The 6,204-nt window shown below is 32.8% G+C and overlaps 1 protein-coding gene across 7 annotated transcripts in view; it reads right to left on the bottom strand.

Moving 5' to 3' along the window:
- The window catches only part of LOC117182216, a 153,621-nt gene that overhangs the window by 65,620 nt on the left and 81,797 nt on the right, over positions 1-6,204 (bottom strand). The window lies entirely within an intron of this gene.

Here is a 6,204-nt window from a genome sequence, read left to right on the forward strand (position 1 = left end):
CAGTGTAAGTTGACGGAGATTGACGACGGGTTTACGAACTTGCCCTTTTGATATTTCGTTTGTCAGATTCTTTTCGAATGGCTCATAATTTTGAGTATAAACTTTAGTAAATTTCAGAATACTCTCTTTCAAAATGTGCAAGAATTATTACAATCTTTCCAATATTTGGTATTAGCCTGCTTGAATTTAATATAGTGAATTTTAAGCATCGCAATTTTTTTTACATATTTTGTAGAACTTATATTAATTTTCTAAAGTATTTTTTTCATAGATTATTAATAGATGTTATATTACTTTTTGATATACATGCCCGATTTCCCTAAATCGTAAAAGATTACACTAAAATCGTCAACATTACGATATCCATGGCGATAAAGTTTTAATGTGGATTCATATAGGATTTTTAGGGACAAACACTAATATGAAACTTTTAAATTGATATCTCGAATAGTTTTCGATTTATCGATTTTTAAAACTTTTTTTTTAATGCACATAATTTCTTAAGTTCATTCCGATAGGCGATTTTTGTACAATAAAAAGGAGTTTTAATGTGGATTCCTATGAGGGAAAAAGGGCAGGGGTGTGATCTTACATTATTTCTATGACCAGTCACAGGGATACCTCCCCCAAGAGGCATTGGAAAAGGGGCAGGGTTGTGATCTTACATTATTTCTATACGCAGTCACAGGGGTGCCTCCCCTCCCCACGGGGCGTTGGAAAAAGGACAGGGTTGTTTTCTTGCATTATTTCTATAACCAGTCACAGGGATGCCTCCCCCCAGAGGCATGCAGAAAAATTAAACGATTTTGAAGGAATTGTAAAGATTTTTTAAAGAATCCGAAAAGGCTTAAGGATTTGCAAGAGATTTAATTAAATTTTAAGGCAGTTTACGTTATTTCAAAGAATGTCAAGCGAGTTACTCAACGAATTGCTACGAGTTACTCAATTTCGAAAATTTTAAATGATTTTAAAGAAGTTGAAGGAATTTCAAAAAAATTCGGAGGACTTTAAGGATTTTCAACAAAAACTCTTTAAAGAATTTATGAAAATTCAAGTGGTTTTAAGGAATTACTATAGGAACTTGACAGGATTTCAAGATTTTCTTTTAAAAGATTTAAAAATAATTAAAAAACGTTTAAAGATTTGCAAGAAATTTCTAAAAATTTTAAGACAATTTTAGTGATTTGAAAGCTTTTCAAACTATTTAAAAAGTTATTTAAAAAGATTTTAATACAGTTTAAGGGACTTCAAGGGATTAAACTAAGTTCAATGATTTTAGGATTTTCAAGAGATTTTAAGGAGCCTGAAAAAAATGTAAGGATTGTAAGAGATTTTAATTAATTTGAGTCAATTTTGAAATGTTTTAAATGATTTCAAAGAAGTTAAAGGGAGTACAAAAAAATTCGGAGGACTATAAGGATTTTCAAGAAATCTTACGAGATTTCTAAGAATTCAAGTGATTTCAAGCAATTACGAGGGACTTGGCGAAATCTTCAAATTTCTTTTTAAAGGATTTAAAATTTCGAGAAACTTCGAAAGATTTTAAATCATTGTAAAGAAGTTGAAGGCATTTCAAAAAAAAAATCGGAAGAGTTTAAGGAATATCAAGAAATCTTACAGGATTTCTAAGAGTTCAATTGATTTTAAGGAATAACTAGGGACTTGACGGGATTTTAAAGTTTATTTGTAAAGGATTTAAATATATTTCCATAAGTTTTAGTGACTTTAAAGAATGTTAAGCAATTAATTAAAAAGTTATTTGCAAAGATTTCAAGCTATTTTCAAAAATTCAAAGATTTTAAGAACTGTCTAGACGTTTAAAGGAATTTAAGAATATTTTAAAGATTTTATGTTTAGAGATTTTCAATAAATCTTTTAATATTTCTAAGAAGTATCACAGCCTTCGATAATTTTTGTTTTCTCAAAGTGCAAAAATAATCTCTTAACATCTTTGAAAAACACACATGAATGAACTACCAAAATTCAAGAAATGTTGGTCGCCAACTATCCCAACAATGTAACCTAACCGCAATCGCGGCGCATTATATTTTCTCTTGATTACTTAATTTCGCCGAAATTAGTTAATTTTATTCAAACTCCTATCTAAACAATGCTTTGCAGTCCACCAAATGGTATGGCCTTATAGATTTTGACGTTACCAACCGAGTATGACGTGATGTTAAAATACTCAATTCATGTCAGTTGTGTTCAAAATTGAGGGCGCGGATTGCACAAAAACCTTAACGCGTGGATTCAGACAGCCTAGTAGGCAACAGTGAGGATAACGCGTGGTTACCGGCCGAGTGAATTGAACAAATAATTCTAAAATTGCCGTCATTCCGTTAATAATTATCGGATCGGGTTAGTTTTTGCATAGAAAAAATAGTCTTGAGCGCTTCCAACGAACTTAATTAAATGACTTCTTTGTTATATTTTCGATTTTTTAACAACACCCGAACTTTTTACCATTTTGAGGTGAAAATATGAGCTATAAATTGAAAAACAAACTCAAATGAATGATGTCAGTTAAGTTCCTATACATCTAATTATATAATATCTGAACTTTAGATCGATTGGTTTGTATTAACAGCAATGACGAACTTAAATAAACAAAGGCTCGATCCGGCGCTACGTGTAAATAAAAGATGCCTTGCTATTTACGTCGACCGAGAGCAACTGAGACAGTATTCGCGATCGTCTTTTGTTTACATTGCTTATAATACAAACCAATCGATCTGAATTTTGGATCTTTTATAATTAAATGTATAGGAACTTAACTGATATTGTTCATTTCGGACTGTTTTGATATTTATAACTGAGATTTTCACTTCGAAGTTATAAAAAGTTCGTGTGTTGTTAAAAATTCGAAAATATAAAAAATAAGTCATTTAATTATGTTCGTTGAACTCATGAGTATTTCTATGAAAAAACCAACACGATCCGATAATTATTAACGGAATGACGGCAGTTTTAAAATTATTTGTCCAATTAACTCGTCCCACAGAAACGCGTTATTCCCTCTCTTGCTTCCTAGGCTGGCGGAATCCACGCCCTAAGGTCGTTGTGCAATCCGCACGCTCAATTGTACAATTTTTAATGTTTTAATTTTAAACTTATTAATATTACAAATATAATTAATTACAGTTTTTATTGTCAGAATATTTCATGAAGTATATCAAATTATCATTCTAAATTAATAGTTTAGTTTCATAATTTTTTAAAATTATTTTCGAGATTTAATTTTTGCGGCTTTGTTCTTCAAGTTGAGAAATTGGCATTATTTCAAATGAAAAACATTAAAAATCTCACGATAAACATATTATGTACATATTTATAACTCAAGAATACATCGAAATATTTCGATTTTTGTCGCTATGTCGTCTTAATTTACTTTCAAAAATAATTTATCTAGGGGAGTTAATTAGTTAATTAAAATGAACATTCTTAATCACTCAGGTATTTAGTAAACTCAAGAGAAAAATAAATATTACACATGAGTCCGTTTAAAAAATACATAATGCCTTGAGGAAAAGGGGCACCTCGAAGTTTACGCTAATGCTACACTTACATACACTTATTATAAAAAAGCGCTAGGGCGAGGGGATCAAAGCCGTCAAGAAAAAATGTTAAGTATTCTTTTAACGGCCCCTTTATATATCATGAGTCAAAAAATGGTTTTTTCAAAGTATAAATCATTCGACGAAGAAAATTGGTCATTAGAGATCTAAATGCTAAAATTCAAACGAAGAAGAAAGTGTCCTTTTTTTAGGCTTAGTAAATTTCCCCAGCACGCCATCGTTAGAGTTTAAAGATTAAACCTAGAGACGTAAAGAAAAGCAGGTATATATTTAAGGCTAGAGGGCGGGGTACTTTTGACAATCCTGTTCATTCATTTGGACTAGTACCATGGACGTAGAACGAACTCAGATCCCTTGATATCGGGACACGAAAGGTTATGCACATGAACAAAAGCATGCAACTAAAGACTTCTGTTCCACGACTCTACATCTCACGCCGTCAAAGTGGTCGCGGAATCTTGAATGTCTTCACAACAGGATTATTCTGGGTACAGCAGATAGAGTCGCAAATGGAAGAGATTCTCTTCTTAAAATGGTCAGGAATTACGAAGAAGTGGGCAAAGGAGCGTTTCTGTACAAAGTAGCGGAGGTGGCTGCTGAAACACTCGGACTTAACTTCCGTATTAGGGGTGAGCAAAATGCATCAAATGTTATCTATCTCGAGCACTCACTCCTAAAAGCCCAGATTAAGAAAGCACAAGAGAAAAATTTCCGTGAACAGCTCCTCGATAAGAGGATGCACGGCATCACGGCCACATTTTGAGCCAAGACATTCCCGATGATAGATGCAGGGCGTGCCATGCACTTCCGAGCATTTGGTAAACATACTATCTAGTTGTCCAACTCATGCGGGAACAACCTACATCCAGATGCACAATGCGGCACTAAGAGTGTTTATTACCATCTCTGTCACTCTTACGGCATTAACCTTAATATCGCTCCTCTAAATGCTCCTAGGTAAATCGAGTCAATTGTCGAGAATGGGTAGTGCCGCATATGCTGGAACTTTATATTCTCGACAATTGTTTCTGTTGCACACTCGAAGCCAGACATGGTTCTTCTTAACTTTGAGAAGCGAACGATGTTCGGTATCGTATTTTCGGCACCAGCTGACAAGAACATCATAGCCAACCTTAAAAGGGAGTTTCAACGATTGTACCCGGAATATTCTGTTAAACTAATCGTCCTTATCATCGGCGCTCTTGGAGGTGCCAAGCTTTCACTCGTCAATAGCCTAAAAAGCATCCCTGCGTGTCAACAATAAGCTAAAACACTTGCGGGAAAAATGCAGAAGGCGGTAGTCCTTGGATCGCTCCGTGTTCTCAGAGTGCACGAAACTTTTGCCGGATCGTAGTATTGATTCCGTTACAAACTGTAACCACCTATCTCACGGTCGTGAGACGTGGTTGTGGCTGAAATTTTACCGCGATTTCGCTGAGAGCGGGTGCAATTTTTCAGATTGGCACCCGCTCCCGGTGGAATCCTGCGGTTGTATTTGAAAAAAATAAAGATTCAATAAAAAATAGAAAAATTATGAATGTCCATGAGCAGTTGGCAAAAAATCTTTAAAGCCTTATTAGTCGGCAAGAAAAAATTGCAGAAAGTTGAGCTAAACAACATTATACTTGTAAAACGATGTGAGTTTGGTTTTCTTAAAAAAATTTTTGTCTTCTCAATTACAGAAAATGTGTGACAAAACAGGAGAAATTGCCCTCAACTGTCACTACGTCGACTTTTAATACCTCCGCACGTTCAACCAGTTTTACCCAAAATTTGAGAAAATTGATGAATATTCTGTAACAAATATTCAACAAATGGAAATTTTTTATACTTTAATTTAAAGATTATTTTAATTAGTAGAGTTAAAAATGTAAAAAATAAATATCTCGGCTGTGGGTACAAATTTTAAGCTGAACTCTAGCTTAAAAGAAGATTTAAAAACGTCCGCTCACTGCAGCTTTTGCAGTTTATATTGTTTAAACTTATAATTACAAAAATGATAAAACCTCAATAAAATGTAAATCTTCGACTTTTTGTTATTGATGTGATTGATCATGAAAAATCATGAAATGTAACTAAGAGTATAACTTCTTTTTTAACATATTTAGTAAGTTCTTGAACAATTTTCTGGTCCCAAAATCATGAAAATATATAATTGTATTATCGATTAATTTTCAATTGTTCCAACAATCATCATTTGTCTGAAAAAATTTCGTTCTTCATTCAAATTGTCAACAGTTTTTATCTATGGGCATAAATTATAAAAGTTTGAAGAATACTGAGAGAAGAACTTGTTGCTTAACATATTGGGTCATTTATAAACAATTTTATTTGTTTAAACAATTTTTTCGCCTAAAATCATGAAAACGTATTATTGTATTGTATATTATTATATTATTATATATATATATGAGTTTTCCAGTATTGAAACTCATTAAGATCGTAATTATTCCGATAGATTTTATTCAGTCATTAATCATTTTTAATGGCAGTTCAAATTTTTAGATGAAACCGGTGAATCGAGAAGCTTCTTTTAAGCTAGATTTCAGCCTAAAATCTCTACCCACAGACGAGATATTTTCTTTACAATAAATTGTCGCAGTCGGCAAATTCCACTTATTCAGTC

Source organism: Belonocnema kinseyi, chromosome 10 (assembly GCF_010883055.1).
Source record: "Belonocnema kinseyi isolate 2016_QV_RU_SX_M_011 chromosome 10, B_treatae_v1, whole genome shotgun sequence".
Lineage (NCBI taxonomy): Eukaryota > Metazoa > Arthropoda > Insecta > Hymenoptera > Cynipidae > Belonocnema > Belonocnema kinseyi.